Here is a 26,405-nt window from a genome sequence, read left to right on the forward strand (position 1 = left end):
CAGATGCAGTGATTGTGGCGCATTACACAAAAGTACTGGAGAAACTCAACAGATCATGCAGCATCCATTGGAAGCAAAGGTATATAACCAGCATTTCAGGCCTGAGCCCTTCGTCAAGGTATGAGTAGAAAGCCTGAATAAAAAGGTAGGGTGTGGAGGGAAGGGTGGACCATAGAGGGTGAATAAGAGTGGAAGGGCAGAAGAGAAAAAAAAATCTGAGATACGATGAGGAAGGTTTAGTTCTGTCAATGGACTGAACCCGACCACTTCCAGGCTGAAGCACAGAATGCTGCCGAAAAAAACCCAATCAGTTTTTCCAAGTGAAGTTACACCTTACTTGTGAATCTGCAGGGGTCGTCTACTGCATCCGGGGCTTCCATTGTGATTTCCTCTATATTGGAGAGACTGATGCACACTGGGAGATCACCTTGTCGAGCACCTGTCCTCTGAATGCTGCAATAACAGGGACCTCCCAGTGGCCAATCATATCCATGGCCTTATGCACTGCCAAACCGAGGTTACCTGCAAATTGGGGTTACAACAACAACTATTCTGTCTGCTCTCTCTCTCTCTCTCTCTCTCTCTCTCTCTCTCTCTCTCCTCTCTTTCATTATCCTTGTCACTCTGTCTCTTGTCCTCCAGGTTCCCACCCCCTTCCCTTTCCATTCAGAAAGGTACTCCTTCCCCTATCACCTCAGCTTTATTCTCTTTTGCTCCCCCACGCATATCCACCTATGACCTCTTGCCTGTTGACCTGTGATCCCCCTGCCCCATTGCACTCCTCCTCCTATGTCTTAATTCAGGGCCCAGCCTGCTTTCTGCTCATATTTTGATGAAGGGCTCAGGCCTAAATCATTTGTTCTATACCTGTGTGACTCCAGCACTTTTGTCTAGTTCAATGGTGTGTAATAAACTCATTATTACATAGGGACATACTGTACGTTACACCAAATCTCATTCTATAATTTCAATTAGCACATTATGTCACGATAGGAAAACATAAAAGAACAGATAATTATTCACAGTTTGCAGTTGGAACAAGAAAAGAAGCAATATCTGGTCTTTCTTGTTCGATATTTCAATCATCTCTTGATGGTTCTGGAATCGTTTATGGTCAGGATTAGGGAAGGATGGGAAAATTGAAGAGCCTGATAGCTGTGGAAAAAAAGAACACTTCTCCTGAACCGAGAATTGCTGGACTTCCAGAGGCTGTATTTTCTGCCTGAAGGTAGCAATGAGAACAGACTGTGACCAAGGTGATGGGGATCCTTTTATGATGTCAGCTGCCTTCTTGCTGCACTGTCGAACATGGATGTCTTCAATGGACGAGAGGTATGTGGCCATGATGTACCTGATTATGTTTGTTACCTTCTGCTGCCTTCTGTGTTCCTGACCATTCAAGTTACCAAACCCAATCAGTCAGTATACTTTCCACAGAACACCTGCAGAAATTAACAATGTCTTCAACAATATGCTAAATTTCCTCACAGTTCTTATGTAATAAAGGTGTTGACGTCTCTTCTTCACAGTTGCCTCAATGTTTTGGCTGCAGGAGAGGTCCTCACATATGTGGACTCCCAGGAACTTGAAGGTATTAACTCTCTCTACCTTTGGCCTGTCAATGAGGATAGGTGCATTGTCCCTCAGCCTCCCCTTCCTAAAGTCCACATTTAGGTCCTTGTTCTTGTTTACATTGAAAGCAAGGTTGCTGTGCTACGCAAAACTTGATTATCATTAGTACCAAAATGGGCCCTTAACCTATCTACCTGTTGCACCCATCAATATTAATTCTACTTTCCAGCATTTAGTCCGCAGATTTCTATTTCTTGGCACTTCAGCTACTCATCTAGATGATGCTTAAATATAACATACAACCATATAACAATTACAGTACAGAAAACAAGCCATATCGGCCCTTCTGGTCCACACCAAGTTCCACCTACCTCCTCCCTGCCCATAACCCTCCAACCCCCTCACATCCATGCACTCATCCAACCTCCTCTTAAATGACAAAATTGACCCTGCTGCAACCACCTCTTCGGAAGGTCATTCCACTCAGCTACCACTCTCTGAGTGAAGAAGCTTCCTCTTATGCTACTTCTAAAGTTTTTCCCCCTAACCCTTAACTTATGACCCCTCATTCCAATCTCTCCTACACTCAAGGGGAAGAGCCTATTCATATCTACTCTATCTATCCCCCTCATAATTTTAAATACCTCTATCAAATCCCCCCCCCCCAACTTTCTACGCGCCAATGAATAAAGACCCACTCTCCCAGTCTACTCAATCTTTTTCCGTTTTCTAGATACTGCAATCCAGGCAACATTTTAGTAAATCTCCTCTGCACCCTCTCTTACCTTATTGATATCCTTCCTATAATTGGGGACCAGAACTGCACACAGTATTCCAAATTTGGCCTCACCAATGCCTTAAATAGTCTCAACATCACCTCCCAGCTCCTATATTCTATGCTTTGATTTATATAGGCCAGCATATCAAAAGCCTTCTTTACCACTCTATCTACATGAGAATCTACTTTCAAAGAATGATAAACCATTATTCCAAGATCTCTCTGTTCCCCTCCATTCCTCAATGCCCTCCCCTTCTCTGCATATGTCCTATTTGTTCACGGAAGGCTTTAAAGGGAAACTTCAAAAAGGAGATTGGGTTGAGTGCATGGATGTGAGGGAGTTGTAGGGTTATGGACAGGGAGTAGGTAGGTGGAACTCGGTGTCACCAGAAGGGCCGATATGGCCTGTTTTCCATACTGTAATTGTTATATGGTTATATGGTTGTATGTTGTATTTAAGGATCATCTAGATGAGCAGCTAAAGTGCCAGGAGATAGAAATATGTGGACCAAATGCTGGAAAGTAGAATTAATATTGATGGGTGCAACAGGTAGCTAGGTTAAGGGGTTCTTTTTCTGTCATGTCTGCAATGGTAACACATCCATTGGTGTAAATTCATGGAAATGGCTTATTGACAATTATGTAAAGGCACAATGATCTTTGAATCTCCAAATTTGAAATATAAGGTTTCCCCAAAGAAGGGTTAAAAAAAGGTAAATTTTTGCCTGTCCGAATGGAGTAAATCTGCTTAGGACAAAGGCACATAAAAGGGAATTGAAACATTGTGAAATTGTGGACATTGCAAATTCTGATGAGATCCATTGAAAATATGCTGGATAAATAAATGTTCACATGTCATCAACAGTGCCAAGCTCACATCAAAAAAAGTGCAGAGACTTTTAAAAAAAAAATCCAACTCTCTGCACGGGATCAACCAACACTTATTTAAAATTAATAAGCAAAACAAGAGGTGCAGGAATGTTCCTCTCACAGATTAATTGGAATTGACCTTCAATAAAAACATGCCATTTTAAAAAAAATAACAGTTTGAATTGCTAGCGAATTAAATAGCTATTTGGTCTGTCAATTCCACTTGATTTGTTTTTGGAAATGTGTCCATTTGAGCCTAGCCAACATCCTTAGTCCCACCGTGTGCCGCCAATAGCCACATCAACCAAATTAATTACATTGCCATCAGAAATATTTTCAAAATTAGCAAAGACAAATGTTCAATAAAATTATGCATTATTATGTTAATGTCTCATAATTTTTTGTTTGTTTTCTCCTGGCCCCACTCATGAATGCATCTGGGTAGATTCATATTTAATCTTTAGAGACATTCTGGGTGCAGTGAAAACAAAATACCCATTGACTAGGAAGCTTCAATAACTATTGGATCCTATGCTGTTTGGGTATCAGCAAGAGCGATATGAAATGATTAATCAGTCAATAATATAAGCAATTACTGAGACAGCTGAAAGAAAGCTAGATTGATCTTCGGATTTTTTTTTTAAGTCTAGTAATGATTTGTGATGAGTTTTCTTGGACAGCATTTGGCTGTTTGTTTCTTGTCCTGAAACTTTCTTCAGAAGATTGAATAGGTTAAAATTGGTGAGATGATAGCAAGCCATATTTATTTGGATGGAAGCAGAATGTTTCCTCCTGGGAGATGACTGCCCTGGGATAAGGGATGTTTTAATGCAGATGAACACGTGGGTGCAGTTTTGGGCAGGTGGACATGTGCTTATAGAATCTCAGATTACTACGAGCGTCTTGAAAAGCATCTTCAATCTGTCTCATTTTATCCTCTCCATATTCCAGTCAACTGTCCCCAGCTTCTATCTCTCACCAACATACTAGGCATAATTTTATACTGGCCAAATAACTGACCAACCCACACGGTTGATCACCGAATCGAAAAGATGATCTATAAAGACGGTACCAGAGTTCGCTGATAGATGAAGGCAAAGGCAACAGGTCTTAAATTCAGTTACCTGAGATTGGCATGTAGGCTATCGAAGCAGAGCATAACCTTCCTTGATAATTTAGAGCAACAGTAGGTCTGGAAGCTCGGACAGAGGCAAGTGTCTTGGGAAAAAGGACATATGCAGACTCTGCCTCTCAATCCCTTTAAGTGCTCAGTCAGTGATCTTCGCAGAATGGAATAAGGTCAGAATTGACAAAGTTTTAATGACCTTCCCCATTTTCTTGACCCCTTTCATTTTGGTTCTTCTCATGACTCAGGCTTAAATCCCAGATAGAAGTCATCTTGAGAACATTTTGATTTTGATCAATGACCAAGGGCAGAATTTCACTTGTTCTAATTAAAGTGAAACTTAGTACAGATACTCCCCGACTTGCGACCTATGAGACTTACGTCCATTCGCATATACAACTGAAAATATGTTAAAAAAAAATAAAATTTACATTTTATGTTGTAGTTGGCATGTAAGAGCCAAAATGTATTTACTTACCTTGTTAGTTGGCATCCCGGGGTCCATAGGCTGGGCACAGCCATCTTGATTCCTGTGCACATGAGCAAATTTTCGGTGTCGCGCATGCATGGTTTGCATATTGGAGTTCAGTGGGCACATGTGCGAGTGCTAAAAATGTAAATTCAATATCATTAGGGCACTTAACTCTGGCACATGCGTCCACCGAACTCCAATATGTAAACCCAACGTGCGTGTGCACAGTAATCAAGCTGGCCACGCGCAGCCTACGGACCCCAGGATACCGACTAACAAAGTAAGTATGCACATTTTGGCTCCTACATACCCTGTATTCCTGTTATAGATTTCCAAATACAACATAAACCACGTAAATTTATATTTTTTTCTTTAATTTTTTAACGCAAACGTAGAATTCCGACATATGTGCATTCCAAGATTCATCCGATCCTTCAGACCAAATTAAGGTCATAAGTCGGGGAATACTCAGCTCATCAGTTTAAAATTGCCATATTTGCTTCTCCCTTCAAATGACCATTCTAACCATGAATAAAAACATCAGATCAGATACTAGTTATTGTTATGTACTAAAACAGAAATATAATATATGAAATTTACTTTAATTTGTCATAAGGCATACAAAGATTCACCATTAGCATCGCCCAGCACCCATTACACCCAGAGAAAGAGAAGTTAAAGAGAGATCCCCACCCCCCCAACCCCAGTCATTGAGTGTCCAAGGATTCGCCTCCAGAGCTCTGCTATCCTTTGCAGCCACACAAGATTCCAGTTCAGTTCAAACCATTGGCAACCTCAGCTCAGATCCTAACATCCGAAAGATGAGGAAGTCTTCAGTGCCCAGGGCCCCCCTCCTTGTCCTCCTGATTCTTCTCAAGTCCCAGCTCTGATATCTGGTTCCCATAAGCCAGTCTCCAGCAGGCAGCAGCCTGGTGTGTCCTTTGACCTTCAGTCATCAGCTACCCACAGCTGTGTAGGTCCCTCACCCACAAGTCACTAACAGCTTGCCACTGTGTGCATCCTTCAGCTGTAGAGCCCCTCACTGGCCCATCACTCTGGTCATGGTTCTTATGGGTATCTCCTTTGCTTCTCCCTCTCAACACAGGTGAGGGTGTTCTCTCTGTTGCAGGTGCCTTGTGCCAGTCCATTGCTTCCCCAGGGTCTGCAACCCCTTGAGGCCATTGCCGAAAACAGACGCCCCCAACATGGGCACAGATTCTGCAGTTCCTTTAAAAGACCATTTAAAGCCTTTATGGATCCTTCAGCGGTAGGACTAGGTGGTAGGACCCCACAGATATGCTACGTCCTCTTTCTCATTATCCCAAAGTCTGTACAAGTGGCAGCACTGCCATTACATTAGCTGCAGCATAGGACAATGGAGCAGAAATAGGCCTTTCAGCCCATCAAGTCTACTCCAAAGAACTCCCCCAACTCGCTGCAGAAATTCACAGTGCCATCTTGCTTTTTCCACTAGCACCTCTACCAAAGAGAGGATATCTGTATTCAGCTGTGCAAAACTTGGGTCTGTATGAATCTCTGAATGCCTTTTTCAAGATTAACCATCTCCGAGGATTGCTTGACACCAGCCCCCAGCTGAACTACCTCTCTGGGGACACTTGAATACCACATGGAAGGTGAAGAACACAAATGAGTTGTAGGAACAAAATGTTATTCACCTTTCCAAGCCCATTCTGTCCATTAATGAGATCAAACCTGAGTTGATTCCTAATTCCAAAAAACACATCTTTATCCTAAAATTCTTCCTAAATCCTGTTTTAACAGAAATGCATTCTCAGACTTAACAAGTGCCCCATCACCAGCTTTTGTGTGCATTGGATGTTTTGCTGTGAAAGTTTGTCATCATTAATCATACATTAGACAGCGCAGTTTAAGAGCCGCTCTCGCAATTGGTTCACTACTGACCTTGGGTGCCGTCTGTGCAGAGTTTGGATGATCTCTTTGTGGCCATGTGGATTTTTTCCAGCTACTCTGGTTTCCATGTCCCAAAGGCATGGGTTACTTGCCCTCTATAAATTATCCATGGGTACACAAGTGAGTGGTAGAATCTGGGGAAAATTAAAGGGAATGTGAGGAAAATAAAATGGGTTTGGTGTTGGATTGGTGCCTGATAGTCTGCAGTGCCTTGATGGGTCAAATGGCCTGTTCCCTCTTTTTTTAGTACTGTGATTTACTGACACAAAATAATGTTGCATGTCTGTGTGTCCTTTGCTGTGGTCATTGTGCAGGTGGGCGATCCCCATGCACGGTAGCCAGGCTGCAAAAGCTTTCAATGCCTCCACCTGTTCTAAGGATTATTGGAGGACTCATTAAAAATTTATACCTCTCCCTCACATTCTCTGTTCTTATGCAAAAAGAAACCAGACTCCATTGAGCATATACTGTATATACACATGTAATAGTTGGTACCATGTGAAAGTCAACCCCCTGTAATGGCACTGATTTGCCACAGCTTACAAACAAATAAAGAATATATTCACTCATTTCTTAAAAAAAAAGGTATCTTCCTTATATCATGTGAATGGTCAACTTTCGGCCCCAGCCACCCACACCCACCCCCAGGAGCTTCCAATGCCCCGAACACGACCTCTCACATACACCCTGGCCACCCACCCACTGGAGCACCTAATTCCATGACCAGGGACTCTCGCTCAACTCCAAATGCCATCTCCCATCTAGGCCTCCACCTGCCCATTCAAGCTCCCAATGCCCCAACAGCGAATCCTCGCCCTAACTGTCCACCCATTTGAGTCCCAATGATCCAACCGTGGATCCTCGCCTCCACCATCTGCCCATTCGATCTTCTGATGGCCTGAACGTAGACTTACCACCTCGTCCTGGCTATCCAAGCTCCCAACACATCAAACGACACAGGTACTTACCCTGGTCAAAAGTAATATGCGTGTAATAGCTGTTCCCCCTAAATTTTACCTTAAAAAATGAACCCAAAAATTTGATTACTACACAAGTATTTATGGTATATGCGTAGAAGGGTATGAAAGCGGAGCCTTTGTTCAGGGTAATTCTCAGGGAGGGCGTGATTTTGTACACAGATGCATGTCTGTAGTTAGATGAAAATGTGATGAAGTTCATACAGAGATGGTGCTGGATGATAAATTGTCATGGGCTCGGCTTGAAAACATTGATTGAGGGAATGGGAATGCTAAGCATATCCAAACTGAAAAGCATATCCTATTAGTCTTGCCTTTACTGACCTGCATGGGTTATTGAACTATTTTATTCGCTGTGTTCATGGCCACATGCCTTGAACCAATTGTTGATCTTTGACACTATATCTTAGCCTGGAGTCCCTAAACAACTTCTTCTCTCATTGCCAGTGAATATTCTTTCTACTCCTTGTAGACCGTGAAAACGTATCTAACGAGCCAACAATAAATCGTGGAACCATGTTTGACCTTAATTTCATATCCACAAAATTATCCAAATACATTAGAAGGCATATCAGAGCGACTAGGAACCCTCTAGTCCAGTGGTTCTCAACATTTTTCTTTCCACTCCCATTCCACTTTAAGTAATCCCTATGCCATCAGTGCTCTGTGATTAGTAAAGGATTGCTTAAGGTGGTATGTGAATGGGAAGGGAAGGTTGAGGATCACTGCTCTAGTCGCTCTGATATGCCTCAATATCTGACTTTGGAAACAGGCCCCCGCTTCTATCTCAGAAACTGCAAAAGATTTCCAGAACAAAGGAACTGTTTCTTTTCTTTTTAAAATATCTTTATTGAGTTTAATAAAAAAAACACCACGTATTTATCCAATACATAGATTGAAATAACTGTTTTAAGGAAGATCCTGAGTTTCCTTGCAAAAATGCATCTACCTCATTGACTCGGAGAATCCCTGACACAAGAAGGATCAAAATGGAATAAAGTCATTTGGAAAGGCACTGAACATCCTGTGACTCTTCACTGAGATCATATGAAATCTCACTGAACCTTCTCTCCTTCCGATTACCCATGTAGATGGACAGAAGAACACCACTTGCTTCATGTGTTCTGTATTGTCCTTAACAGCCACCTCCAAAGAAACTCAGAAACGTGTTCTCAGCTGCAAACTAACACCTAAAAAGAAGAGGGCTTGAAATATTGAAAATTCCATGAGACTAATATTTTTAACCTTTAACATTTGAAGAGATTACCAGGAAAGTTGACAAAGGAAAGGGTGTGGATGTTGTCTATATGGACTTTAGTAAGGTCTTTGGCAAGGTCCCACATGGGAAGTAAGTCAGCAAAGTTCAGGCACTAGGTATTCATGGTGAAGTAGTGAACTGGATTCCACAATGGCTGGATGGGAAAAGCCAGAGAGTGGTGGTAGATGATTGCTTCTCAGAGTGGAGGCTTGAGTGGTGTGTCTTACGGATCGGTATTGGGACCATTGTTATTTGTTACCTATATCAATGATCTCGATGATAATTTGGTAAACTGAATCAGCAAGTTTGTAGATGACATTGATTGGAGGTGTTGTGGACAGCAAAAATGTTTTCAAAGCTTGCAGCGGGATCTGGACCAGCTGGAAAATTGGGCTGAAAATTGGCAGGTGGAATTTAATTCAGACAAGTGTGACATGTTGCATTTTGGAAGGACAAACCAAGAAAGACGTATAAAATTCTGGCAGGACTGGACAGAATGGATGCAGATGGGATGTTTCCAAGGATGGGAAAATCCAGAACCCGGGGCCATGGTTTGAGGATAATAGGCAAACCATTTAGGACCGAGATGAGGAGGAATTTCTTTACCCAGAGGGTGGTGAATCTGTGGAATTCATTGCCACAGAGGGCAGTAGAGGCAGGTTCATTAAATATATTTAAGAGGGAATTAGATCTATTTCTTCAGTATAAGGGTATTAAAGGTTACCCAGAGAAGGCGGGGACAGTACTGAACTTTAAGATCAGCCATGATCTCATTGAATGGTGGAGCAGGCTCGAAGGGTCGAATGACCTACTCCTGCTCCTATCTTCTATGTTTCTATGTTTCTAAAGGACATACATGGTAAATGGTACAGAACTGTGGAGTGCAGTGCAACAAAGGGATCTGGGAATACAGATACATAATTCCTTAAAAGTGGCATCACAAGTGGATAGGGTTGTAAAGAGAGATTTCGGCATCTTGGCCTTCATAAATCAAATTATTGAGTACAGGAGTTGGGATGTTATGATCAAGTTGTGTACGACATTGGTGAGGTCAAATATGGAGTATTGTGTGGCTTTGTTCACCTAACTACAGGAAAGATAGAAAGAGTGCAGAGAAGATTTTCTAGGATATTGCCCAAGCTTCAGGAATGAGTTACAGTTAAAGATTAAACAGGATAGCAATTTATTCCCAGGAGTGTAGAAGAATGAATTGAGATAATGTAGATAGGCTTTTGTTCACTGAGGGCAGGTAAGATATAAACCAGAGGACATGGTTTACGATTGAAAGTGGAAATGTTTAAGAGGAACATGAGGGAACTTCTTCACACAGAGAGTGGTGGGAGTGTGGAACGTGTTGCCAGTGGAAGTGGTGAAAACAAACTCAATTTTAACATTTAAGAAGGATTTAGACGGGTATATGGATGGAAGAGGTATGGAAGGCTATGAAGTGGGTCAAGGTCAGTGGGACAAGGTAAAACAAATGGTTCGGCACAGACTAGATGGGCCAAAGAGACCTATTTCGGTACTGTAATGTCCTATGGTTCTATTGTTAGGTTTTTCAAACTAATAGCCATGATTTGGAAGGGAATTTAAATTTAAATTTAGACATACAGCACAGTAACAGGCCATTTTGACCCATAAGTCCATGCCGCCAAGTTTACACCCAATTAACTCATACCACTGATACGTTTTGAATGGTGGGAGGAAATCAGAGCACCCTGGAAAAACCCACACAGACACAGGGAGAATGTAAAAAAATCCTTACAGACAGTGTGGGATTCGAACACCAGTCCCAGTCACTGATGCTGTTAAGGCATTGCACTAACCGCTACACCAACTGTGCCGCCCTTCAGTACATTTTTAATTTATTTGAGTTGACACAAAAATTCTGGAGCAGTTCACCAGAGTCTAAAAGTGAAATCTTTCATGATCCTTGTATCTGAAGTGAATACTGGAAATATTCAAGATGCCAGACAAGGTTTCTGGGAAGAAGAGCTTTTTAGGTTGATAACCCTTCATATCAGAAATAAATTACTGACATGTTCACAACTACTCTCTTCCAGAAATATCCATTTTCCAAGTCTTGGAATTTTACAGTACCTGTACAGAACTGGGAACATCAGCCCACATTTAAATTTATTTAGACATACAGCACAGAAACAGGCCATTTCAGCCCAAGAGTCCGTGCCGCCAAATTTACACCCAATTAACCTACACACTTGATATGTTTAGGATAGTGGGAGGATATCGAAGCCCCTAGGCAAAACCCATGCAGACGTGGGAAGAGCATACAAACTCCTTACAGACAGCACAGGAGTCAAACCCCAGCCTCGATCGCTGGCACAGTAAAGGTGTTGTGCTAACCACCATGTGAACTTTCTCTTCACCTCTGTGTTAATCCCATTTACCTATTTTGGCACTTTTATGTATTATCTCTTTAAGTACCTCTCTCATGTCTCTTAAACATTATATTTGTATCTCATTCCACCACTTCCTCTGGCAGTGTTTTCCAGAAGAGGTTGTACAATTCGGGTACCATTATGGTGAATCTCCTCTGCACTTTCCCAAACTATGATACATGCAAGATTTCAAAGGGTTTTGCCAAGCTGAAACATAATGTCTCAACTCTTGTATTCTGTGCCATGTATATTGCATGCGATGTAGAAAAGCAAGCCATATGCAGTCTTCACCACCCTCTTTACCTTTGTTGCCACTTTCAAGGTGTGATAGTACAGACCTATCACCAATGTATATAGTTACAGTATCTAGAGTATGTATGTAATGACTGTGCTTACAGCGATTGGCTGAGAGCTTAGCCACACCTACTGTCTGGGCCTTAAAGCGTTGTGTCCCTAGCCAGGTCGGTTCATTCCGGACTGGTCGGCCACCTGTGAAGATCTCCTGTCTTTTGCTAATAAAAGCCTTAGTTTGGATCAACAAGCCTTTGGTTCTTTCGATGAGCTCTGCACAAGGTATCCCATTTCTCTGTCTGATAAGAAGGTTTTCACAAGAGTGTTACAGAAGAGTAAGGGCTTTGATTAATGGTGTACTTCCCAATTAAAACCGAATGGCCTTTTGTATGGTAGCACCATGAGAAACATCTCTCTTTTCACTGTTGTTTCGGTGAAGCAGATGTCTTCTTCCTGCCCTGCAGCAATGACTGTTTAAATGTAAATTTTTAAGTAAGTTTCCATACCAATGTGAAGTATTTAAATATTTTTTTCATGCCTTTCCTTTGATCTTTATTGCCAGTTTATGCTTTATTCTTTCTCAGCTTTTCTGATTTCAGATTTATTGTCAGAGTACATACATAACATCACATACAACCCTCAATTTCTTTTTCCAGTGGGCGAAGCAGACTTACCCACTTATTGGTAGTGAAAAAAAAACCCACACAATGTACATGTGTAAACAAATAAAGAAATGTAAACAAATTGTGCAATTCAGAGGGGGAAAAAATCCATAAAGTACAAACAAGAATCCTTAAATGAGTCCCCAATGGAGTTTATTTTTGAGGAGTCCAATGGTGGAGGGGGGGGGGGGGTCTGCTGAGTGCTCCCCTGGATAGGTGGTTAAGAACACAAATTGTGTGTAGATAAATGTAATGGCTGTACAAATAGAGCCATGGTTCAATCAAAGCTAAAATATGAATTATAAAAATGTTTAAATCAGAATGTCTCGAGTAAGATCCATAGAACATTCAAACATACACAAATAAAGCGGCAATCTCTACTCTTCAAATTTAAAATGAAAACCATTGTAAATATAGCACAGAAAGCAATTATTCAGCCTGCCCGATTGATATAATTATTTAAACATCAGAGCAATGGGATTCGGAGCTGGTTGGCATAGTGTAACATTTGAGCATACACGTTCAGCTTGAAGGTGACTGGCATTTATAAGCTCAGACAACAGCTGTCACAAGATCATTGCAAGAAGCCTGAGAAAGGTTTTCATAATTTCCCATCCAGCGAAGCTTACCAGATTGAGGCGGCATCTGGAATGTCTGCCTTGTCTTTTGTTTCCGCTAGTGTACATGTGTAAGGGATTTTGAGCAGCTTAATTACCTTTTTGGATTACCCTAGCTTTTCAACTATAGCAGTGGAATGTTTCACATCAGTGATGTCAGCCTTTGTGTTTAAGAACATGCTGCTCGTTTTCTCTAGTTCTTCCCCTGAAGAAATCAGGATGTATCTCTGCTGGTTTTGCTACATTATTGTTCATGGCATGAACATCAGAGATAAGGCAAATAGATACAAAATTATGTGCTGGAAGACATTAAAAGATAAGATCGCGGAAATGCACAACTAGATACCTTAACGTGTAAAAGTCGACCCACCCCCCCACCCCCCCCATTTTTGGCCCTGTCTGCCCAGCCATCTGAGCTCTCAATGTCCCGGTCACTGTCTCTCACCTAGGCCCTAGCCACCTGCCCATCGCCTGGCCGCCAGTCCACCTGAGCTCCCAATGCCTGACTGTGGAGTCTCGCCTAGGCCCACTTGCAGCCTATCCAAGCTCCAAACACCGTGGACGCTCACCTAGGCTCTACCTGCAAGCCCACCCACTCGCCTATCCGAGCTCCAAGTCTTCTGACCAAGGACTCTTACTTTGGCCCTGGCCAGCCACATGCCCCACTGCCTAGCCGAGCTCCCGACGCTTCAAACGCAGACTTACCTCACGGTCCCAGCCACCCGCTCGCCCATGCGACCTCCCAACACCTCCAATGATGCAAGTTCTCATCGTGGTCAAAAGTCGTATGTGTGTAATTGTCCACTCCCTAAATTTTACCCTAAAATCCAACTATTACACATTTATTAATTATTACTTGAAGCGGAAAAAGATGTTGAATGTTTCTACCATTGTCTATTATTCAGATTTTCTGCTTTTCAACGACCAGTTGAAGTAGTGCAGGTCTTGGTTCTTGGACACTTGTTTATTATACACACTAATTACTTGGATGTGAATGTAATGGATTCATTTGTAAATTTGTAGATGACATGAAAATGAGTATTATGGGTAGCAAGGAATGTTGTCTCAGACTTCCGAAGAGTATAGATCAGATGGGAAGTCAAGTGCAGTATTGGAAGGTGAAATATGGACCAATAATCACAAAGTGAGGCATTTTGGGAAGTCAAATGGAAGTAGGATATACACAGTAAATGGTGATAAGACACCAAGGAATGTTAATGAACAGAGAGAACCTGGGCTTCAAGAACATAGTTGCATGAAAGTGGCAACGGGAGTCGATAGCATTGTGAAGAAGGCATATCCCATTCTCATCTGCACAGTTTAGGGCATAGAATAAAAGATTGGGATGATTTTAATTTTTTTTAAATTTAGATGTCCAGCATGGTGACAGACCCTTTTAACCCATGAGTCCATGCCACCCTATTACACCCAATTAACCTATAATCCCTGATACGTTTCAAATGGTGGGAGGAAACCGGAGCCCCCAGAGAAAATCCACACAGACATGGGGAGAATGTACAAATTCCTTATAGACAGCATGGGATTCGAATCCCGGTCCCGATCCCCAGTCCTGCAACAGTGTTGCACTAACCATTTAGCTAAACGTGCTACATGTTGCAACTTTACAAAATACTGGTTAGATGACACATGGTGTTGTGAATAGTTCAGATGGCCACACTGGAAAGATGCATTTGAACTGGAAAGCATGCCAAGGACAGTCACCAGAATGTTGCCTGGGTTGGAAGATTTTAATTCTGGGAGAGAATGAAGAATGTGGCCTTGCTTTCCCTGAAGTTAAGGAAGCTGATGGGTGACCTGATAGAAATATACAAAATTTATAAGTGTTGGGGATGGTCAGGGTCTTTTTTCCTTTCATAGGGTCACCAAAAACAAGAGGCTTCAGGTTGAAGTTTGTTTATTTGCCACATTATATTTGGTACATTGAAAAGAGTTCTTCAGTCAGCAGTTTAACAGGTCAACACTAAAATACAAACAGTCCTATAAAGTAGAAGGGCAAGAGCAGAGTTGCAACGGTAAAAGAGATCTATTATAACAAAGTAAGAGCAGTATAGGTGTGGGGTCCATTCAGGGCAATGATGGCTGCAGAGTAAAGACTGTCTTTAACATTGTTGAGCCTTTCCCTCAATGGAAGAGGAAGAAGTGTTTGTGCCTGAGCTTTCATGGGTCCTTCAGTGTGTTGGCTGCATTTCCTCTATGGTGGGAGATGTCGACAGAGCCCCTGGAGGAGATCCAATGTTCTCAGCTACATTCACTCTCTTCTTCCAATCACTTTCCATATGTTCACCCACCTTGACCTCAGCAGCAATAGCCAAGGAGGGTGAAAGGAAGGATTTTTCAGGGGGATTTTGGCAGTCCAGCACAGCTTTCATCCACAAGAACCAGGTATTGGGATTGGGATTCGATTGTTTGTCAATGGCAAGAAGGATTCCCAGAGGGCATCAGTTGCCGACAGATTCCTAATTGTATCAGCGGCTTGGAATGAGGAGCTCAGGATCGCTTTGAGAATACACATCAGGCCATGAAGCTGCAGGGGTTACTGGGGAGCAGAAGGAAAATCCACAGACCTTTAGTGTCTCTGATGAGGGGGTGTTGCACTAGTGCCACTTATATTAGCATGCCTTTATGTATTTTGTGTACACAACAGTAAAGGAATCTTGAACCTTGAGGTACTGAATTGAGGCTTCATGGATCACAATAAAAGATTTCAAACTCACTTTAAAAGAGCAGAAGTGATCTATGGGTCAAGATGTTTAAACATCTTTTATATGTGCCCGACATTCACTCATCCAATTCAAAGTGGTGCATCGTGTTCACATGCCCAAAGATAAATTAGCTAGTATTTTTTTCTAATATTAACCCTGTGTGTGACAGATAAAGATCTGAAATTGCTGCATTGATACATATGTTTTCTTCCCCTTTTTGTTTTAAAATGAAAAGAGCAGGAGTGTTCTCCCTCAATTCCAGGCCAATGTTTATTATTCAGCTCACCTCACAGGATTTGGGATGTTATGGTGAGGCCACATTTGGAGTATTGTGTGCAGTCCTGCTCACCAAACTATAGTAAGATTGAAAGAGTACAGAGAAGATTTACTAGGATGTTGCTGGGTCTTCAGGAGTTGAGTTACAGGGAAAGATTAAACAGGTGAGGACTTTATTCCATGGAACGAAGAAGAATAAGGAGAGATTTTTTATGCGTTTAAAAAATTATAAGGGGAATAGACAGAGTTAATGCTAGAAGGCTCTTTAGGGGAGATAAATATGAGCGGACATGGGTTTAGGGTGAAAGCTTTACAGGGAACATTAGGGGGAACGTCACTTAGGGAGTGGTGGGAGTTTGCAATGAGCTTCCACCTCATGAGATAAATGAGGGGTTACTCTTACACTTTAAGAATAAATTGGATAGATACATGAATGGGAGAGGTTTGGTGGGTTATGGGATGGGTGCAGATTAGTGGGACTAGAGGAATGATGTTTTGGCACAGACTTGAAGGGCAGTGCAGCCTGTTTCCTTTTATTCAGCTCCCCATCCCCTTCCCTCTCCATTCAGAGACCTACCCAGTCAGCTTTTTACTCTTCTACCCTCTCACCCATATCCACCCATGACCTCTTACTGTTCGCCTGTTCTCCTTTCCCTTCCCCTTCCACCCACCTTTCATCTCTACCCCCTCATCATTTTAATTTAGCACCCGTCTGCTTTTTTAAGGGCTCAAGCCTTGACTTCGCAGAGATTCTGTGTGACATGTGGAGTTTCTCCAGCTCTTGTGTATTCCACAGTCACAATGTACACTAAAATTAGGCAATAGTTAGACGTGCCACTGAAAATGTGACTGAAGTTCGAGGCCCTTCTCTCCTGGAAACCCTTGAAGGAAATTATTATTTTTTCCTCTCATTTCAGCTCTGATAACAAATGTAAGGATTTTTCCTGTTACCTATTACCTCCTGCCTTTGAGTTCATGCTCCTCCCCTTACCCCTCTATCCCATCATTTTATTTTGGGTGCCTGCCAACATTTTTTCATTCTTTAATGAAGAACTCAAGCCCAAAACATTGGTTATGTATCTTTATCTTTGCTATATAAAGTACACTGTTTGCTTCCTTGAAGAAGAGCTCAGGCCCGAAACATATCTTGGTTTCCTATGGACGTTGAAAGACTGGCTGAGTTCTTCCAGCATTTCGGTGTGTTTTTGATCCGTTTGACCTGCTAAGTCTCTCCAGCATTGAGTTTTTACCTCTTTCTACTGCTGAAGTACAATGTAATTGCTGAGACTGCTATGCTAGTTTCAAAATGCCTGTCTTGTAACAATCCATTGGTAAACTTATGTGCAATGCATATCTCTGCTTTAATTAAATGAATGGCATCTGTATGAGCTGATGTCACTTCCTTGAATTTACAATTTGCTCACCTCATGCATGGTGGTGGAGTCCTTCCACAACATCAGTCACCTTTTCACTTCCCTATTTTAATGCAGCGAAAGTGCCTGCAGACAGGAGGCTGAATATATTCCCAGTATAGAACTGAGAGACAAAATAAATCATATTTTGTGCATCCCTGATCCTGGACTTGATCAAGCCAGTGATCCATAGTATAGATTGAACACCGATAATGCTGGTAATAGGCCTGGCTGTCTGCCTTATTGTAATGACCTTCTGAATGTTGGGAGGTTCTTGAAGAAGTTTATATAACTAGACTTGGGGTCTTTTTCATTGTTGAGTAGGGCAGCGCTGTGAGTATCTGGATAATTGTAGGTGTAAGTTCTCCTTGTAAACTTTTGTGTTAATAATATTCCTTTTAATTTGTGAGGACTTTTAAACTTGTTGCCTGACGGTCACAGAGTTGTAGAATTTTACGGCACAAAAACAGACCCAACTTGTCCATGTCAACTAATTTCCCTGTGTTGGGCCCATATTCTTCTCAACTTTTCCCATCCACTTATCTGACAAGTTATCTCCTAAAAGTTTATATTGTCCTCACCTCCACCACTTCATCTAGTATACTCACCATCCTCTGTGAAAATTGTGACCCCCCTCCAACCCCCCCCACCCTCGGTCCCTACTTCTCCTGATTTTATGGAAGGCAAAATTGTGCTATATGACCTACTATATCCCTTCACTCTAAAGACAAGCACTCAATGGCACAAGGACAGCTTCTTCTTGATGCCATCAGATTTCTTACTTTTCATGCAACATTATTTTAACTTTTTTATAATAATGTCATAATATTGTGAGAGATGGGAAAACTGATCTAAAATTATGAACATGAAGGAAACTAAAATTCATACATCAGTTAATGGCTGTAACCAGTACAAACAGGATGAGCTTGGGAATTAGGATGCAGGAAAGCAGAGTCAGCATGATTAACATAAGAATCTTCAACTCTTTGTGACAAGAGCCACCATAAGACTAAGATAAGGAGTGGTAAGGAACAATAGAATGTAGGAAGTTGAGGTAGTCTGGATCAGATAAGGGTCTCCTAGCCCTGGACAGAAGTACCAAGTCCTACATATCTAATTAGCTAACCTTACACAGATTTATACATATTAAATTAGCCAACCCTAGACAGGATGAGCCAACTCTGCATATCAAGAGACTGTAGCCCCGAGAATCAGGAAGGTGTGAATAAGGACAATAACATGAAGGGACCCCAACAGGATACCCCCTGGTCCTCCAAGTATACTGAAATTGCACGTAGGCAGGAAGGATTGCCTAATGCCAAACCTCTCCAGCAGGAGGCAGAAGAATGTAAGGGGGAGGGTATTCCTATATTGAAATCAACTGTATAAAAGTTGGGTGAGCCCCAGTGTATGTGTGTATTCCCAGGGTAAGGGGAAGCACTCAACTTTGCATTGTTGCTGTAATAAATGTTCTTTGTTCTCAATTTTTGTCTCGAGCAATTTCTTTAAAGGTACTTCTATTTCTAACAATATGGTTTATATAATATGAATGTTTACACTATGATGATACCAGAAAACACTAAATATCATGACTTGTTACATAGGAACATAGGAAGTAGGCCAAAAATGGCCCATCGAGCCTGCTCCGCCATTCAATAAGATCATGGCTGATCTAATTTATGATCTAACTCCACCTACCTGCCTTCTCCCCATATCCCCTAATTCCCAACAATAAATTCTGATTCAATGTGTCTGCAATAGCTTAGCCGGTGGGTTGCGTAGAGTGCAATTGAAGATAATATCGGTAAGTTTTAAGGCCAACATGGTTACCATAGCACTTAGTGCAATGCCATTACAGGGCCAGCAACCCTGAATTGAATCTGGTGCTATCTATAAGGAGTTTGTACGTTCTCCCCGTGTCTGCATGGGTTTCCTCTGGGTGCTCTGGTTTCCTCCCACCCTTCAAAATGTGCACAAGCTCGTGGGCCATAAAATTTTAAAAATCATTTATTTTGCACTAACTTTTAAAACTATAGACTTCTACTCAACTGTTAAAGGCAAATATCACAGACTAATGTGTACAAACTCCCTACTCTGGGTAACAAGATCTCATAGGTCTGTGTACTTTGCCTGTTTTTTTCTCTAGTACCCAGCCTTTTGTCTGCTTTATGTGATTTTTGTTTCCTTTTAATGTACCTGAGGTCTGTGTAGCACAGAACTGTGGTGACTTCTACTTCGAGAAAGAAACATTGAATAACTTCAAGCTGAGGCAGCAAAACATGCACATCTCCTTCCTCAGTTGTTTCTCCTCTTATAAGCAGTGTGGTCTCTAAGCCTTATACAAGCCACACAGGAAGTCAAGAGGACAGACAGGAAGTAAACCCCTCCCAGCCTCACTTTAAAAACAGCTCACATTACAACAAAACAGCTGAAGTTAAAGATATTAGCCTTTTAACATAAAAGAAGTGTTTTAGTTATTGTGTTTAAGTATTCTTTGGAGAGCTGGGCTTCTTGGATTCCTTGAGTCATACAAAATGGAAATGGGCCTTGGTCCATTGTATCTGCAGAGAGAATCAAGCACACCATCCACTTAAGTACCACACTAATATACTCCGGAATTCAGTCAATCAGATCTTTGGCACAATATGCCAACTTAGGAAAATAGATAATAAATATAAAAGTATACATAGATAAGTATTCAGAGTTATAGCTGACATAAATTATACTTTTTTTAATTTAAATTTATTATATTTATTTTAATTTTCATGGCAACAGGCCCTTTCAGCCCACAGGTCCATGCCACCCAATTGACCTAGAACCCCCCCCCCTCCCCTCCCCTCACCCATACATTTTTGAATGTGGGAGGAAACTGGAAAAGGGGAGAATGTACAATCTTCTTACAAACAGCATGGGATTTGAACCCTGATCTGGGTTGCTGGCGCTGTAACAGTATTGTGCTAACCACTGGCGCTAACCGTGCCACATATCTGAACAAACCAGAACATCTAAGGAAAAATGGCACATTGTCTGGAAGACGACACACATTCCACATAAACAGATATCTTTAAGTTCATGTTTAATGTCACATCTACCAAGGTTCCTGGCCCCATGAGGCAGTCCTTCTAAATGTTGTGCCAGGCTTAGAGTTCGGATTAGACACTTTAATGACCAATATGCAAGAATTAACTGTAATGATTTCTATATGATTTGTATAACCAAAATGTTTGGCCTGGAAGTCAGCCTGAAGAAAACGGAGGTCCTCCATCAGCCAGCTCCCCACCATGACTACCAGCCCCCCCACATCTCCATCGGGCACACAAAACTCAAAACGGTCAACCAGTTTACCTATCTCGGCTGCACCATTTCATCAGATGCAAGGATCGACAACGAGATAGACAACAGACTCTCCAAGGCAAATAGCGCCTTTGGAAGACTACACAAAAGAGTCTGGAAAAACGACTAACTGAAAAACCTCACAAAGATTAGCGTATACAGAGCCGTTGTCATACCCACACTCCTGTTTGGCTCTGAATCATGGGTCCACTACCGGCATCACCTACGGATCCTAGAACGCTTCCACCAGCGTTGTCTCCGCTCCATCCTCAAAATTAATTGGAGCGACTTCATCCCTAACATCGAAGTAATCGAGATGGCAGAGGCCGACAGCATCGAGTCCACGCTGATGAAGATCCAGCTGCGCTGGGTGGGTCACGTCTCCAGAATGGAGGACCATCGCCTTCCCAAGATCATGTTATATGGCGAGCTCTCCACTGGCCACCGTGACAGAGGTGCACCAAAGAAGAGGTACAAGAACTGCCTAAAGAAATCTCTTGGTGCCTGCCACATTGACCACCGCCAGTGGGCTGATATCGCCTCAAACCGTGCATCTTGGCGCCTCACAGTTCGGCGGGCAGCAACCTCCTTTGAAGAAGACCGCAGAGCCCACCTCACTGACAAAAGACAAAGGAGGAAAAACCCAACACCCAACCCCAAACAACCAATTTTCCCCTGCAACCGCTGCAACCGTGTCTGCCTGTCCCACATCGGACTTGTCAGCCACAATCGAGCCTGCAGCTGACGTGAACTTTTACCCCCTCCATAAATCTTCGTCCACGAAGCCAAGCCAAAGAAGAAGTTAATGTCACCAATCGGCTTCCTGCACTCCAAGGAGAATAGTGCAGGCGTGTCCAACATCTTTCCATAATCCAAACACTCCATTATCAGTAATATTTTCATGAATCTTTCCTGTCCTAATGGCAACTTAATGACTGTTTCTATGGCTGGGCAACTAACGTTGCACGCAAGAATCTAACTGTGGTGGAGAGGGTTAATTCCTGGGAGTCTTCATATCAGAGGACTTCTAGAGCTAGCACATCCAAGCAACGGTGGAAAAGGCACACCAATGCCTTTTCTTTCTGGGAAGTCAAAGTTAATTTGGCAGTAGTAACAAAACAAAATGCTGGAGGAGCTCAGCAGGTCAGACAGTGTCCAGTAAAACAGCGTCCGTTATGTAGGAAAGGCAAAGATATGTAACTGATGTTTCGGGCTTGAGCCCTTCATCAAAATATGAGAAAGTGCCAGTAAGTCTCCGAACAAAAGGGTAGGAGGGGAGAAGGGCCTGTGTGGCAAGGCAGGAGATGATAGGTGGAGGGGACAGCAGCAATGATGCGGAGGAGGGGGATGGAAAGGCTGTGTGGGTAAAAGAACAGGAAAGACAGGAAAAGGGGAGGGGAAAGTAAAGGCAAACAGGTTTAATGGAAAGCAATGGTCAATGATTTGAATGTCATCAAATGCTCCATTAAACATCTACAGAATTACTGTTGAATATATACTGACCATCATGTCTGGCTTTGTAACTTGAGTGCCCAAGAATGAAGAAGTGGCAAAAGAGGCAAACCTAATCAAGCCCATCACCAGCGCCAACCTATCGTCCTTTGAAGACATGAGCCCTGCCTCAGTCGTGTTGCCAACATTATATTGGATTCCCTTCACCCTGGTCACAACCTCTGGCTTCTGCCTGAAGGTAGCAACTCATGGTTCAAGGCTGTTTTTATCCAACAGGTATCAATCTTTTTAACCTCCGGGTCGTACTCTAACCCTAACTATAAAGTGCTCCATGATCACCAAACTATTTGTCAGACTGATTGAAATGCCACTTTGTTATCTTCCATCTCTGAATATTTATCTATCTTTCATTATTTATTATTTATTATTTCTTTCTGCCATGGTGTGGCAATTTAATATAAATATTGTAGATTATTTGACTTGTGTACCTATTTGGTTGCGGCAAGTAAGGAGTTCAGCAAAAACCTCTCATTAATCTTGTTCCGAGCCCAGTGGACCCCAAAACCCAGCAGCAATAGATATTCACCACGACAAATGGCTACTTAAACAAAACTTGTTTTTAATTATCTTTAAACATGGAAACAGAATCAAACTTTAACTTATCTCTTTTGACTTACTTAACCTAACTTTACCCCCTTCTCATTCTAAGCGATGATTAGTTCTAAGATTCATTCTAAGTATGTGATGTGTGTGTGTGTGTGTGTGTAAGTTCAGAAACGTTCTTTGGTTCCCAGTCCAATCTCACTTCTCACTCCTCCAAGTTCACTGGGGGCAGGCAATTCTTATCCTGTGCACAGAATTTAACATTTATAAAATTTACCAGGCCTTGGTGCTTGAAAGGTAAATGGTTACCACTCAGAAAGGTTCTTGTCGGTTTTCAGAGAGAGATTTGTTTTACCACAACATCCACAACTGATGTACTTCCATCAGCCACTCCAGTGTCTTGCTGACAAACTTGCCCCTTCAGGGTTCTCCAAATGATAACCTCTTTCTTCCAGGTCACCACAGAGTTCATTTTTGTTTCCCTTATTCCAAGTGAAATATTAGACAGCCAGTCCTCTCCTCTTGGATGAACCACAAGGGCTTCAACCAGGCCATCTTACAAATGGGCTTTCCATAAGTTTGCCAGCTTGTCCTGTTCCAGTACTAGCTGCTGTAACTCTGTACGTGATCTCTCTTTCTCTCTCTCTCTCTCTCTCTCTCTCTCTCTCTCTCTCTCTCTATCAAAAGGCAGTTTGACTCTCTCTGCTTTCAAATCCACATGACCCTCTTAGAACAACAAGCTTTCTTCCAGACAGAAGCAGCTCCTACATGCTCTTTCATCTGTTGCCTTTTGTAAACAACACTCCATTAGGGAAGTCACTTGTGCACTCTTCAAAGCCCTTGCAAAAGTGCTGAGGCCCCGATATGTTTAGCATGGGGAAGAGCTCCACTATTTTAAATAAGATCTGTTTTAAAGTGTTTGTATGTAACCTACTCAAACAAACCTTTCCCAATTTATCTCCCAAAAACATATCCATATACTCTGTCATACTCCTTATTCATTATCAATGCCTTCTACAGCCGCAACTTGACATCCCCTGATTGGCCTTATTCTGCATGAAGAAGGAGAGGTAAAGGAGGAAGTATGAAAAATAAATGAGATAGGGATGCTTTATCAATGACACTCGGGTTCCATTTTAAAGAAAGTAGATATTTCAGATGTGTGGAGCGGAATGCCTCATCCTTGGACCTACAAAATCCCATTCTTAGAGTATTCTTTTCCCACTGTGTATCTTGTAAGGACACTATCCCTTCCCCTCAATTCCTCTGCATCCGCCATATTTCGTATCCAGGATGAGGCATTCAATCAGATTAAACTAGACTCTTACATCAGACTCGTCAAGCCTGATGAACCATTTCATAGGGCTGATTTATGCTGGCCTCTACTCCTCTTCTGTGCCAATTTTGCATAACCCTCGATTCCTCAATCTTCCAAATATTTGTATACCTTCAATTTAAATAGAATCAGTGATCTGGTCTCTATAACTCCCTGATCAGAGAATGCCAGAGATTAACTATTCTCTAGGAGAAGAAATTTCTGTGTCCCACTGCTTGAAATAATCGATGCCTTTTTTTGTAAGTTTCATTGTTCAGGACATTCCCACTGATTAAAACTTATCCATATTTACCCTTTCAAACCCCCTTAAGATCTTGTATGTTTGAATAAGATATCTCTCATTTTCCTAAACTCAAATTGTCCAGAATTTTACATGGACACTGGTAAGTGTCTGGAACAGGCTGCCAGGATTAGTGGAGGAAGCAGATACAATAATAAATTTAAAAGGTTTCTGTATAGTCGCATGAATTTGAGTGGAATGGCGAGCTATCTAACATGCAAGCAGCAGAGTTTGATTTGGGCATCATGTGACCCAAAGCGTTCTCTGATTTATGAACAGCATTACTTTGATTTGCTATGTTAAACGTGCTACATAAATATTACTCTGTTGTATTTGCATACGTCTGCTTGAAGGATTATGTCTTGTGCATCTACCAAGGAGAAAAAAAACAAGTGATATCTTGAAGAAACAGAATAAGCAGATACACATGATGAATGTTCTTGATTCAGTGATACAGCTAATGCAGCCTCCACCTCACAGCACCAGTCTGACCTTGGCTGCTCTATGTGTGAAACTTACATCGTTTTTGGAACTGTGAGTGTTTGCTCCCGGTCCTCTGTTTTTATCCCCTCATCCCAAGTTCAAGTCTGATGGTCAGCTCGCTGTCAATTGCACCTGAGTGGGTGACGCTCAGGAAAATTGGTGAGAACGAGAGGAAATTTTTAAAAAAAGGTCTGCTTGATGATCAGAGTGGACTCATTGGGTTGAAGGGCCTGTTTCTGTACGTGATCCCTCTGTGTCCATGGCTGCTTCTTTTTGCCATCAGTCCAGCAAAATGGACAGAGCAGCAATAATTATCGAGAGAGGCTTCTAATTTGAATGGCAGGTGTCTGGAACAGGCTGCCCGGATTAGAACCTCGCTTAGAATTAATCTATCTGTTGCTGCTCTTTCTTTCTTTTTCTTTGGCTTGGCTTCGCGGACGAAGATTTATGGAGGGGGTAAAAAGTCCACGTCAGCTGCAGACTCGTTTGTGGCTGACAAGTCCGATGCGGGACAGGCAGACACGATTGCAGCGGTTGCAGGGGAAAATTGGTTGGTTGGGGATGGGTGTTGGGTTTTTCCTCCTTTGCCTTTTGTCAGTGAGGTAGGCTCTGCGGTCTTCTTCAAAGGAGGTTGCTGCCCGCCAAACTGTGAGGCGCCAAGATGCACGGTTTGAGGCGATATCAGCCCACTGGCGGTGGTCAATGTGGCAGGCACCAAGAGATTTCTTTAGGCAGTCCTTGTACCTTTTCTTTGGTGCACCTCTGTCATGGTGGCCAGTGGAGAGCTCGCCATATAACAGGATCTTGGGAAGGCGATGGTCCTCCATTCTGGAGACGTGACCCATCCAGCGCAGCTGGATCTTCAGCAGCGTGGACTCGATGCTGTCGACCTCTGCCATCTCGAGTTGCTGCTCTAATGTTCTGAAAAGAAAAGTCAACCTTCATGTGTTGGTCTGGTGAAATGGTTTGCCTGCTGTGATGATGAGATCTGTTGAGTGCCTACAATTTTTCTACAACCTAGTGTCAGTTTATTCAATCTGCACTACATTAACAATATACCTAACAGGAAAATGAAAACACCTTTGCAGGCTTTCTCTTGTTAAAGTTAAATCTAACCATGAGAATAAAAAAACAGTTCCAGAAGATGGGTAACATCACTGATTCTGCTTGGACTGCAGAGAGCAAAAAGATTGAATATAATTGATTGCAAGATGGAGATCTAATTAAGAGGCTCTGTGGAACTATAAACTGGAGAACAAAGCAGTTTTATGATCATTGTCTGAAGGTCTATTATTACACTGTGAAAATGATATGCTAAGTTATGCACCATTCACTGTTTCAATTTTCTTTCATCTTTCTGTTATCAGCGCTGATGTTTACTGCTGGAGTGCTTTATGTCCTTGATATTTGATGAGTTGCACAGCAGGAGATCAGGGATTGTGAAGTTGGAGTGAAGGTGCCGTCTATTGCTACACATTCTTCTATTTTGGTCAGTAGCTGGAATTTGGAGTCCTAGTTCTACAGCATGGTAACAGACCTTTTGCCTCCACTTG

General features: G+C 42.2%; 1 long non-coding RNA gene across 1 annotated transcript; it reads left to right on the top strand.

Moving 5' to 3' along the window:
• Positions 1–605: 605 nt before the first annotated feature.
• Positions 606–26,405, top strand: LOC138752807 (uncharacterized). The gene is made up of 3 exons (XR_011350958.1): positions 606–1,332; positions 1,530–1,591; positions 26,220–26,405. It is a non-coding gene; the product is annotated as an uncharacterized lncRNA (long non-coding RNA).

Source organism: Narcine bancroftii, chromosome 2, assembly GCF_036971445.1.
Source record: "Narcine bancroftii isolate sNarBan1 chromosome 2, sNarBan1.hap1, whole genome shotgun sequence".
NCBI lineage: Eukaryota > Metazoa > Chordata > Chondrichthyes > Torpediniformes > Narcinidae > Narcine > Narcine bancroftii.